General features: G+C 44.0%; 1 long non-coding RNA gene across 1 annotated transcript in view; it reads right to left on the minus strand.

Moving 5' to 3' along the window:
* Positions 1-320: 320 nt before the first annotated feature.
* LOC115078766 overlaps positions 321-13,762 on the minus strand; it is a 35,530-nt gene continuing 22,088 nt past the window's right edge. Inside the window, exons 4-5 of the long non-coding RNA XR_003853149.1 lie at positions 2,735-2,986; positions 321-1,873 (exon numbers count right to left, since the gene is read on the minus strand). This is a non-coding gene — a long non-coding RNA (uncharacterized LOC115078766). The remainder of the gene's footprint in view (positions 1,874-2,734; positions 2,987-13,762) is intronic.

Raw genomic sequence — 13,762 nt, forward strand, 5'->3', positions numbered from 1 at the left:
GGGCCGGATACCATGGCAGCAAAGTGAGCTACACCAGCGAGCGCAGCATTCACTAATCAACCTTCTCCTAGAGTTCGCCAAAATTATACAAGCAAATCTGCATAGGTAGTCTGGTTTTGATTATATCCCAGTGTAAGTTTATACCTGCCCTGACCTAGAAACACCTTAGCAGATATGCAGGTAAATGGACCCATGCTGCAGACATAGGCGGGAATCAGCATTTTACCTGTGCATATGACATTCCTTATTGCTCTCTTACTGACTAAAATGTAGGTGTCAGCAGTTCTCAAGGAGAATATAATCAGTTTTACACACAAAACTGGAAAATCCTAAATTTGATTTTAAATATATCTACATTGTGGAAGATACCATATTTTCCAGCCGGTGGCTGATCAAACTGCTGGTTTCAGGCTCTAAGAAGAAATTATTTCAGCAGGGAAGGCTGCAGAGGGAGTGTGCTACCGGGCAACCTCTGCGCAGACAGTCTGGAGACAGCAGACGGTGTCTACCCAAGCAGCCCTCCCAGCAGACAGTCTCTCTACGCAGGCAGCCCTCCTAGCAAATGATCTCTCTACGCAGGCAGCCCTCCCAGCAGACAGTCTCTCTACGCAGGCAGCCCTCCTAGCAGACAGTCTCTCTACGCAGGCAGCCCTCCCAGCAGACAGTCTCTCTACGCAGGTAGCCCTCCTAGCAGACGCTCTCTCTACGCAGGTAGCCCTCCTAGCAGACAGTGTCTCTATGCAGGCAGCCCTCCCAGCAGACAGTCTCTCTATGCAGGCAGCCCTCCTAGCAGACGCTCTCTCTACGCAGGTAGCCCTCCTAGCAGACAGTCTCTCTACGCAGGCAGCCCTCCTAGCAGACGCTCTCTCTATGCAGGTAGCCCTCCCAGCAGACAGTCTCTCTACGCAGGCAGCCCTCCTAGCAGACGCTCTCTCTACGCAGGTAGCCCTCCTAGCAGACAGTCTCTCTATGCAGGCAGCCCTCCTAGCAGACGCTCTCTCTACGCAGGCAGCCCCCCTAGCAGACAGTCTCTCTATGCAGGCAGCCCTCCTAGCAAATGATCTCTCTACGCAGGTAGCCCTCCTAGCAGACAGTCTCTCTATGCAGGTAACCCTCCTAGCAGACAGTCTCTCTATGCAGGCAGCCCCCCTAGCAGACAGTCTCTCTACGCAGGCAGCCCTCCTAGCAAATTATCTCTCTACGCAGGTAGCCCTCCTAGCAGACAGTCTCTCTATGCAGGCAGCCCTCCTAGCAGACGCTCTCTCTACGCAGGCAGCCCCCCTAGCAGACAGTCTCTCTACGCAGGGTAGCCCTCCTAGCAAATGATCTCTCTACGCAGGCAGCTCTCTTTACAGGCAGCTCTCCTAATGGATATTTTCCTTCACGCAGCCTTCCTAAGTCTCAGGTTTTTATACCATGCAGGCAAGTGTCTCTTCTAGCATGGAGTCTCCATTCAGTACATTTTTCTTGTGGTACTACCTAAGTGGCAACTGCCTAAGAGAAGCCCACACATGGAGGCTTGGTTTTAAAGTAAGCACCTGGTAATAGAAGCAGTCTCTCTAGTCAGTACAAGGAGTATTAGTGTTTGAGGGCTGAGGCTGATGAGGATAGTGCTAGGAAGAGCTCCCCTGCGGCGTTGGTGAATTGTGCTGACACTCCTGTGTAGGGAGGAGAGAGCTTTGCTGGTTGTCCCGCTGGGCTCTGGGAGGTTTCTCTTCCTGCTTGGGGTATTGTGGTCCATCCTCAGAGGCACTCCATGGAGCCAAGGAGCCAGAGTCTATTTCTGTGTTGACAGCAAATGATGAGGGCACACCATGAATATGCTTGATGTACCCAACAAATACAGTTGAGGGGCTGTAGATATGAAGAGGACCTGAGATAATAAAGATACAGAGAATTAGGTTCTACTACTGCTCCTCAAAGAGTTCTGTGACAGCGTGAGCTTCCTCACAGCAGTGCCCCTGTCAGTGGGACTCTGGCAGTGTGAGCCTCCTCTCAGCAGTGCCCCTGTCAGTGGGACTCTGGCAGTGTGAGCTTCCTCTCAGCAGTGCCCCTGTCAGTGCGACTCTGGCAGCGTGAGCTTCCTCACAGCAGTGCCCCTGCCATTGGGAATCTGGCAGTGTGAGCTTCCTCTAAGCAGTGCCCCTGTCAGTGGGACTCTGGCAGCGTGAACTTCCTCTCAGCAGTGCCCCGTCAGTGGGACTCTTGCAGTGTGAGCTTCCTCACAGCAGTGCCTCTGTCAGTGGGACTGGCAGCATGAGCTTCCTCACAGCAGTGCCTCTGTCAGTGGGACTGGCAGTGTGAGCTTCCTTTCAGCAGTGCCCCTGTCAGTGGGACTCTGGCAGCATGAGCTTCCTCACAGCAGTGCCCCTGTCAGTGGGACTGGCAGCATGGGCTTCCTCACAGCAGTGCCCCTGTCAGTGGGACTGGCAGCGTGGGCTTCCTTTCAGCAGTGCCCCTGTCAGTGGGACTCTGGCAGTGTGAGCTTCCTCACAGCAGTGCCCCTGTCAGTGGGACTGGCAGCGTGAGCTTCCTCACAGCAGTGCCTCTGTCAGTGGGATTGGCAGCGAGGGGCTGGCAGTGTGAGCTTTCTTACAGCAGTGCCCCTGTCAGAGGGGCTGGCAGTGTGAGCTTCTTTACAGCAGTGCCCCTGTCCGTGAGACTCTGGTAGCATGAACTTCTCTCAGCAGTGGCATTTGATTGTGTTAGTGAGAGGAATTTAATTCTTACATACCCAGGACCCCATTCCCTTTCTCCTTTACTTCAGGCTGCGGTGCTTGTTCTGTGCTGGGATTAACGTCTGCAGGGCTCTGGATTAGCTCCTCTGATGACCCTGCCATTATGGGCTCTGCTTCAGCTTTGTCCTTTGCTCTCCAGTCACTGAGTGGATGATGAGGCAGGATTTCTGTCCATGCTGGATGATGGCTGTCCAGTCACAGGGAGGATGAGGGGTCAGAAAAGCATCTGCAGGATGATCCCCAATTACCTGTGACAACGTGTAATGGAGAATAGGTGAGGACTAGGAAAGAAAGAGAGAGAGAGTGCACATGCATGCACTTGAATCTGTGTGATCTAGTGCTGTGTAGTCTAAAGACACAGCCAACCAGACTCTGCTTCTTAGTGCTGATGAGGGTGTCTTTCAGGTGGACATCTGGTTGCTATTTGGTGACTACCAAAGATCAGGGATTGATTGGGGGAAGCAAATGAGACCACAAAAAAAACCAACCCAACAACAAAAAACAGCCTCCACTGACATTTCCTATTCCAAAAAGGAAACATGTATCATAGTAGTGCGACAGCCCAGACTGACTGAGGAGATATATATATATATATATATCATGGAGAGTAATGGAGCCTCAGACTGACTGAGGATATATATATATATCATGGAGAGTAATGGAGCCCCAGACTGACTGAGGATATATATCTATCATGGAGAGTAATGGAGCCCCAGACTGACTGAGGATATATATATATATATATATCATGGAGAGTAATGGAGCCCCAGACTGACTGAGGATATATATATATATATATATATCATGGAGAGTAATGGAGCCCCAGACTGACTGAGGATATATATATATATATATCATGGAGAGTAATGGAGCCCCAGGCTGACTGAGGATATATATATATCATGGAGAGTAATGGAGCCCCAGACTGACTGAGGATATATATATATATATATCATTTATTTATTTATTTTATTTAAAAACTTTTATATACCGGTATTAGTATGCATACATCATACCGGTTTACAATGTAACTTGAAAGGTAGAAAGGTAGAAAGGTAGAAAGGTATCATGGAGAGTAATCAAGCCCCAGACTGACTGAGGATATATATATATCATGGAGAGTAATGGAGCCCCAGACTGACTGAGGATATATATATATATATATATATATATATATATATATATATCATGGAGAGTAATGGAGCCCCAGGCTGACTGAGGATATATATATATCATGGAGAGTAATGGAGCCCCAGACTGACTGAGGATATATATATATATATATATATATATATATATATATATATATATATCATGGAGAGTAATCAAGCCCCAGACTGACTGAGGATATATATATATCATGGAGAGTAATGGAGCCCCAGACTGACTGAGGATATATATATATATATCATGGAGAGTAATGGAGCCCCAGACTGACTGAGGATATAAATATATCATGGAGAGTAATGGAGCCCCAGACTGACTGAGGATATATATATATATATATATCATGGAGAGTAATGGAGCCTCAGACTGACTGAGGATATATATATATATCATGGAGAATAATGGAGCCCCAGACTGACTGAGGATATATATATATATATCATGGAGAGTAATGGAGCCTCAGATTGACTGAGGATATATATATATATATCATGGAGAGTAATGGAGCCCCAGACTGACTGAGGATATATATATATATATATCATGGAGAGTAATGGAGCCTCAGACTGACTGAGGATATATATATATATCATGGAGAATAATGGAGCCCCAGACTGACTGAGGATATATATATATATATCATGGAGAGTAATGGAGCCTCAGATTGACTGAGGATATATATATATATATCATGGAGAGTAATGGAGCCCCAGACTGACTGAGGATATATATATATCATGGAGAGTAATGGAGCCCCAGACTGACTGAGGATATATATATATATATATCATGGAGAGTAATGGAGCCCCAGACTGACTGAGGATATATATATATATATCATGGAGAGTAATGGAGCCCCAGACTGACTGAGGATATATATATATATATATATCATGGAGAGTAATGGAGCCCCAGACTGATTGAGGATATATATATATATATCATGGAGAGTAATGGAGCCTGAGACTGACTGAGGATATATATATATATATATATCATGGAGAGTAATGGAGCCCCAGACTGACTGAGGATATATATATATCATGGAGAGTAATGGAGCCCCAGACTGACTGAGGATATATATATATATATATATATCATGGAGAGTAATGGAGCCTCAGATTGTTTGAAGATATATATATATATATCATGGAGAGTAATGGAGCCCCAGACTGACTGAGGATATATATATATCATGGAGAGTAATGGAGCCCCAGACTGACTGAGGATATATATATATATATCATGGAGAGTAATGGAGCCTCAGACTGACTGAGGATATATATATATATATATATCTATATATATATATCATGGAGAGTAATCAAGCCCCAGACTGACTGAGGATATATATATATATCATGGAGAGTAATGGAGCCCCAGACTGACTGAGGATATATATATATATATCATGGAGAGTAATGGAGCCCCAGACTGACTGAGGATATATATATATATCATGGAGAGTAATGGAGCCCCAGACTGACTGAGGATATATATAATACATGGAGAGTAAATGGAGCCCCCAGACTGAGGATATATATATATAATCATGGAGAGTAATGGAGCCCCAGACTGACTGAGGAATTATATATATCATGGATAGAGTAATGGAGCCCCAGACTGACTGAGGAATATATATATCATGGAGAGCAATGGAGCCCCAGACTGACTGAGGATATAATATATATATATCATGGAGAGGAATGGAGCCCCAGACTGACTGAGGATATATATATCATGGAGAGTAATGGAGCCCCAGACTGACTGAGGATATATATATTATATATATATATATATAATATATATATATATATATATATATATATATAATATATATATATCATGGAGAGTAATGGAGCCCCAGACTGACTGAGGATATATATATTCATGGAGAGTAAGCCCCAGACTGACTGAGGATATATATATCATGGAGAGTAATGGAGCCTCAGACTGACTGAGGATATATATATATATATCATGGAGAGTAATGGAGCCCCAGACTGACTGAGGATATATATATATCATGGAGAGTAATGGAGCCCCAGACTGACTGAGGATATATATATATATATATATATATATATATATATATATATATATATATATATCATGGAGAGTAATGGAGCCCCAGACTGACTGAGGATATATATCTATCATGGAGAGTAATGGAGCCCCAGACTGACTGAGGATATATATATATATATATCATGTAGAGTAATGGAGCCCCAGACTGACTGAGGATATATATCTATCATGGAGAGTAATCAAGCCCCAGACTGACTAAGGATATATATATATATATATATATATATATATATATATATATATATATATCATGGAGAGTAATGGAGCCCCAGACTGACTGAGGATATATATATATATCATGGAGAGTAATGGAGCCCCAGACTGACTGAGGATATATATATATATATCATGGAGAGTAATGGAGCCCCAGACTGACTGAGGATATATATATATATATATCATGGAGAGTAATGGAGCCCCAGACTGACTGAGGATATATATATATATATCATGGAAAGTAATGGAGCCTCAGACTTACTGAGGATATATATATATATTTATTTATTTATTTATTTAACACTTTTTTATACCGACCTTCATAGTAAAACCATATCGGATCGGTTTACAAAGAACAAGGGGATAACTAAGACAAATAACTGAGGATAATAACAATAGAGGTGAATAAGGCAAAGTTACAATTAACAAGGAGTAAAAAACTTGGAAGCTTAACGCTGGAAGAAAGAACAGATAAGAAAAAGAAGACATGTAGGAAGAGATTGCTACATGGTACAATAGTGCAATACAGATTATTGTATACAGTACAGTATCAATGTGGGTTAAAGCTAAAGATGATTAAAACTGGAGGTGCCAAGGTCTGCCGTTTTGAAGGTGCCAAGGTTCATCGTTTTGAGGGAGCCAAGGTCCATCGTTTTGAAGGATAGAGGACCGAATTGGCCAAGAAAGTGTAGGCGATTAGTGATAGTCTGGGGGATCGGGGAAGGCCTGGTGAAAGAGCCACGTCTTGAGTTTTTTTCTGAAAGTTGAGAGGCAGGGTTCCAGTCTGAGGTTTGAAGGGATGTTATTCCAAATGGATGGTCCAGCTGTTGAAAATGCTCGGTCTTTGGTCAAGGAAAGGCGTGTGGCTTTCATGGGGGGGAAATTTAAAGTGCCTTTATGATTATCTCTAATAGGTCTGTTGGAGGAGTATAGAGTTAAGGGAATTTCAAGGTCGAGTTGGAGTTGATGATGAATGGATTTGTGTATAAGAGTGATTGATTTGTAGAGGATTCTAAAGTTCACTGGTAACCAATGAAGTTTTCCGAGGATGGGAGAGATGTGCTCTCCGCGGCTGGTGTTTGTTAGTAGTCTCGCTGCCGCATTTTGTATCATCTGCAGAGGTTTGATAGTGGATTTAGGGAGGCCTAGAAGAAGGGCACTGCAGTAGTCTATCTTGGCAAATATATAGAAACATAGAAACATAGAAATGACGGCAGAAGAAGACCAAATGGCCCATCTAGTCTGCCCAGCAAGCTTCACACATATTTTCTCTCATACTTATCTGTTTCTCTTAGCTCTTGGTTCTATTTCCCTTCCATCCCCACCTTTAATGTAGAGAGCAGTGATGGAGCTGCATCCAAGTGAAATATCTAGCTTGATTAGTTTGGGGTAGTAGCCGCCGCAATAAGCAAGCTGCACCCATGCTTATTTGTTTTACCCAGACTATGTTATTAGCCCTTATTGGTTGTTTTTCTTCTCCCCTGCCGTTGAAGCAGGGAGCTATGCTGGATATGCGTGACGTATAAGTCTTCTCCCATGCCGTTGAAGCAGAGAGCCATGCTGGATGTGCATCGAAAGTGAAGTATCAGGCCCATTTGGTTTGGGGTAGTAACCGCCGTAACAAGCCAGCTACTCCCCGCTTTGTGAGTGCGAACCCTCTTTTCTTCTCCCCTGCCGTTGAATCAGAGAACTATGCTGTATATGCATTGAAAGTGAAGTATCAGGCTTATTTGATTTGGGGTAGTAACCGCCGTAACAAGCCAGCTACTCCCCTCTTTGTGAGTGTGAATCTTTTTTTCCACATTTCCTCTTGCTGTTGAAGCTTAGAGCGATGTTGGAGTCAAGCCTGTGTATGTTTATTTAATAAGGGTATTGACTCCAGGCAGTAGCCATCATTCTGGCGAGTCACCCACTCTTCATTGGCAGCCTCTTGACTTTATGGATCCACAGTGTTTATCCCACGCCCCTTTGAAGTCCTTCACAGTTCTGGTCTTCACCACATCCTCCGGAAGGGCATTCCAAGCATCCACCACCCTCTCCGTGAAGAAATACTTCCTGACATTGGTTCTGAATCTTCCTCCCTGGAGCTTCAAATCGTGACCCCTGGTTCTGCTGATTTTTTTCCTTAGGAAAAGGTTTGTCGTTGTCTTTTGATCATTAACACCTTTCAAGTATCTGAAAGTCTGTATCATATCACCTCTGCTCCTCCTTTCCTCCAGGGTGTACATATTTAGATTCTTCAATCTCTCCTCGTACGTCATCCGATGAAGATCCTCCACCTTCCTGGTCGCCCTTCTCTGTACCGCCTCCATCTTGTCTTTGTCTTTTTGAAGGTACGGTCTCCAGAACTGAACACAGTACTCCAGGTGAGGCCTCACCAAGGACCTGTACAAGGGAATAATCACTTCCCTTTTCTTACTCGATATTCCTCTCTCTATGCAGCCCAGCATTCTTCTGGCTTTAGCTATCGCCTTGTCGCATTGTTTCGCCGACTTCAGATCATTAGACACCATCACCCCAAGGTCCCTCTCCTGCTCCGTGCACATCAGCCTTTCCCCCCCCATTAAATACAGTTCATTTGGATTTCCACTCCCCATATGCATGACTTTGCACTTCTTGGCATTGAATCTCAGCTGCCATATCTTCGACCACTCTTCCAGTTTCCTTAGATCCCGTCTCATTCTCTCCACTCCTTCCGGCGTGTCCACTCTGTTGCAGATCTTAGTGTCATCCGCAAAAAGACAAACCTTACCTTCTATCCCGTCCGCAATGTCGCTCACAAAGATATTGAACAGGACCGGTCCCAACACCGATCCTTGCGGTACACCACTTAAAACCGCTCTCTCTTCAGAGAAGGTTCCATTTACCATCACACATTGTCTTCTGTCCGTCAACCAATTTGCAATCCAGGTCACCACCTCGGCACTCACTCCCAAGCTTCTCGTTTTATTCACCAGTCTCCTGTGCGGAACCGTATCAAAAGCTTTGCTGAAATCCAAGTATATGATATCGAGCGCTCTTCCTCTATCCAATTCCTTGGTTACCCAGTCAAAAAAGTCAATCAGATTTGTCTGACAGGATCTTCCTCTGGTGAATCCATGCTGCCTCTGGTCCATCAATTCTCCGGACTGTAGATAGTTCACTATTCTCTCTTTCAACAGTGACTCCATTACTTTTCCCACCACTGAAGTGAGGCTAACCGGTCTGTAGTTACCAGCCTCCTCTCTGTTCCCACTCTTGTGAAGCGGGACCACCACCGCTCTTCTCCAATCACTCGGCACCACTCCTGTTTCTAGGGATCTATTGAACAGGTCGCACAGCGGTCCCGCCAGCACATCTCTGAGCTCCCTCAATATCCTTGGATGAATCCCATCAGGCCCCATGGCTTTGTCCACTTTCAGATTCTTTAGCTCTTCCCATACATTATCTACTGTAAATGGATTTTCCTCTGTTCCGCTTCCCTCCAGTTTCTTGTTGTGTAGAGATGGTCCTTCTCCAGGGTCTTCTTTAGTGAACACAGAGCTGAAGTATTCGTTTAATATTTCTGCCATTTCTTCGTCTCCCTCCACACATTGATCATTTCCACCTTTCAATTTCACTATACCACTTTGGACCTTTCTCTTTTCGCTGATGTATCTGAAAAATGTTTTGTCACCATATTTTATCTCCTTGGCAATCCTCTCTTCCGCTTGACTTTTTGCCAACTTGATTAATTTCTTTGTCTCCCTCAGTTGATACAGGACTGTCCTGTAGTCTTGGAAAAATAGTAGTGGTTTGAGTCGTTTAAGGATCTGGAGTCTGTAAAAGCAGTCTTTGGCTGTGGTGTTAACTGTTTTCTTTAGGTTTAATCTGTTATCCAGAAATACTCCAAGGTCTCTCACATGCTTGTGGGAGAAGTACGAGTTGTAAGGAGATGATGAGGGAAAATTTTCTTCATTTGAAGAGATGAGGAGGATCTCTGTCATTGCAGCGTTCAAGACCAAATTTAATCTATTGAGTAGATTGGTGATGGATACAAAGCAGTTATTCCAGTGGGCGAGCGCTTTTGAAATAGAATCTGTGATAGGAATTAAAATCTGCACGTCGTCTGCATACAGATAGTGAATTAGATTAAGATCAGTTAGCAGTTGGCAGAGGGGAAGGAGGTAAATATTGAAGAGGGTTGGGGATAGGGAGGAACCCTGAGGCACACCAAGGTTGGATTTAGTTAAGGGTGATTCTTTATTATTAATTTTGACTTTGAAGGTTCTGTTACGGAGGAAGGACTTGAACCATCTGTGAGCTGCTCCTGAGATACCAATGTCTGCTAGGCGGTCCAGGAGAATGGAGTGGTTGACGGTGTCAAAAGCCGCCGAGATGTCTAGCAGGATTAATAGAAAGGAGTAGCCTCTGTCGAGACCCATCATGATGTGATCTGTAAGTGAGATGAGGAGGGTTTCCGTACTGCGCGATTTGCGGAAGCCATATTGCGAGGGGTATAATATATTGTGATCTTCAAGGTACTCTGAAAGCTGGGTGTTTACCAGTTTCTCTGTCAGTTTGGCTAGGAACGGAAGATTGGAGATGGGTCGGAAGTTGGCTAATTCATCAGGGTCTAAGTTGTGTTTCTTAAGAAGAGGTTTGAGTGCTGCGGTTTTTAGGCTGTCAGGGTAACTCCCTTGGGTTAGAATGCAATTAATGATACTTAAATTAAGCAATTAAGATTACTCTCCATGATATATATATCATGGAGAGTAATCAAGCCCCAGACTGACTGAGGATATATATATATCATGGAGAGTAATGGAGCCCCAGACTGACTGAGGATATATAAATATATATATATATCATGGAGAGTAATGGAGCCCCAGACTGACTGAGGATATATAAATATATATATATATCATGGAGAGTAATGGAGCCCCAGACTGACTGAGGATATATATATATCATGGAGAGTAATGGAGCCCCAGACTGACTGAGGATATATATATATATATATCATGGAGAGTAATAGAGCCCCAGACTGACTGAGGATATATAAATATATATATATATCATGGAGAGTAATGGAGCCCCAGACTGACTGAGGATATATATATATATATCATGGAGAGTAATGGAGCCCCAGACTGACTGAGGATATAAATATATCATGGAGAGTAATGGAGCCCCAGACTGACTGAGGATATAAATATATCATGGAGAGTAATGGAGCCCCAGACTGACTGAGGATATATAAATATATTTATATATCATGGAGAGTAATGGAGCCCCAGACTGACTGAGGATATATATATATCATGGAGAGTAATGGAGCCCCAGACTGACTGAGGATATATATATATATATATATATCATGGAGAGTAATGGAGCCCCAGACTGACTGAGGATATATATATATATATCATGGAGAGTATTGGAGCCCCAGACTGGCCCAAGATAGATATAATTCTCCGAGGAGAGCAGGATGTCAGTCCTCACACATGGGTGACATCATCAGAGTCCTCATGCGATGTGGACTTTCTAGTACTTTCTCTAGGCACACTGATCATGCCCAGCATGCCCTATCCCTCGTGTCCATGCGGCGTCTCCTCGTGGCTGTAAGCCTCGTGGTGTGAGTGAGCTCACTTTTAGCTGTTTTTGGCCTTGTTGAAAACTTTCCTTTTTCTCACATTCTTTCTGGGTTTTCCCATGTTATTCCGTCACTGGATCCTCCCCCTTGTAGAGTTCCTAGTCAGGGTTTTTGGAGATTCTGGTAAGGCTCCTTTCCCCATGGCAGCAGTACCTTGGTGCCTGCCATGGGGAAAGGATGGCCTTAAACCATCCTTTTGGCACAAACCAAAAATGATGGCCACCCATGCCATCATTTTTGGTTTGTGCCCCTTTTATTTTGTTCGATATGGCTATGTCCGGTTTTCAGTGATGCATCGAGTCTCGAGGACCATATCCATCACTGATCCGCATGAGATATGTGGCCTCTGCCTGGGGAAATTGCATGACGTCCGGGATTGTTGCCTAATGCACCCAGATACCCCAAAGGGATGATGGCTTTGAATCAACAAGATGGAACATCTCTTCAAGTCAAAGAAGTCTGAGCCATAGGCATTGGCATCGAAGGACCAAGGAGCCACACTGATGGACACCGATCCATCAACTAGACTGTTATAGGGTATATAAACCACAGGGGGTATATCGCATGAGGAGCCAGTAAGTCAGTCTGATACAGGGTATATATACCATGTGGTGTGAGCAAACCTCAGACCGGCACAAGGAATACAATATATACCACAGGGAGTAAGTAAACACTAGATTGTTATAGGGTATATATACCACAGGGGGTATATAGCATGAGGAGCCAGTAAGTCAGCCTGATACAGGGTATATATACCATGTGGTGTGAGCAAACCTCAGACCGGCACAAGGAATACAATATATACCACAGGGAGTAAGTAAACACTAGATTGTTATAGGGTATATATACCACAGGGGGTATATAGCATGAGGAGCCAGTAAGTCAGCCTGATACAGGGTATATATACCATGTGGTGTGAGCAAACCTCAGACCGGCACAGGGAATACAATATATACCACAGGGAGTGAGTAAACACTAGACTGTTATAGGGTATATATACCACAGGGGGTATATAGCATGAGGAGCCAGTAAGTCAGCCTGATACAGGGTATATATACCATGTGGTGTGAGCAAACCTCAGACCGGCACAGGGAATACAATACATACCACAGGGAGTGAGTAAACACTAGACTGTTATAGGGTATATATACCACAGGGGGTATATAGCATGAGGAGCCAGTAAGTCAGCCTGATACAGGGTATATATACCATGTGGTGTGAGCAAACCTCAGACCGGCACAGGGAATACAATATATACCACAGGGAGTAAGTAAACACTAGATTGTTATAGGGTATATATACCACAGGGGGTATATAGCATGAGGAGCCAGTAAGTCAGCCTGATACAGGGTATATATACCATGTGGTGTGAGCAAACCTCAGACTAGCACAGGGAATACAATATATACCACAGGGAGTGAGTAAACACTAGACTGTTATAGGGTATATATACCACAGGGGGTATATAGCATGAGGAGCCAGTAAGTCAGCCTGATACAGGGTATATATACCATGTGGTGTGAGCAAACCTCAGACCGGCACAGGGAATACAATACATACCACAGGGAGTGAGTAAACACTAGACTGTTATAGGGTATATATACCACAGGGGGTATATAGCATGAGGAGCCAGTAAGTCAGCCTGATACAGGGTATATATACCATGTGGTGTGAGCAAACCTCAGACTGGCACAGGGAATACAATATATACCACAGGGAGTGAGTAAACACTAGACTGTTATAGGGTATATATACCACAGGGGGTATATAGCATGAGGAGCCAGTAAGTCAGCCTGATACAGGGTATATATACCATGTGGGGTGAGCAAACCTCAGACCGGCACAGAGAATACAATACATACCACAGGGAGTGAGTAAACACTAGACTGTTATAGGGTATATATACCACAGGGGGTATATAGCATGAGGAGCCAATAAG

The sequence above is a fragment of the Rhinatrema bivittatum genome, chromosome 16 (assembly GCF_901001135.1).
Source record: "Rhinatrema bivittatum chromosome 16, aRhiBiv1.1, whole genome shotgun sequence".
Taxonomy (NCBI): Eukaryota; Metazoa; Chordata; class Amphibia; order Gymnophiona; family Rhinatrematidae; genus Rhinatrema; species Rhinatrema bivittatum.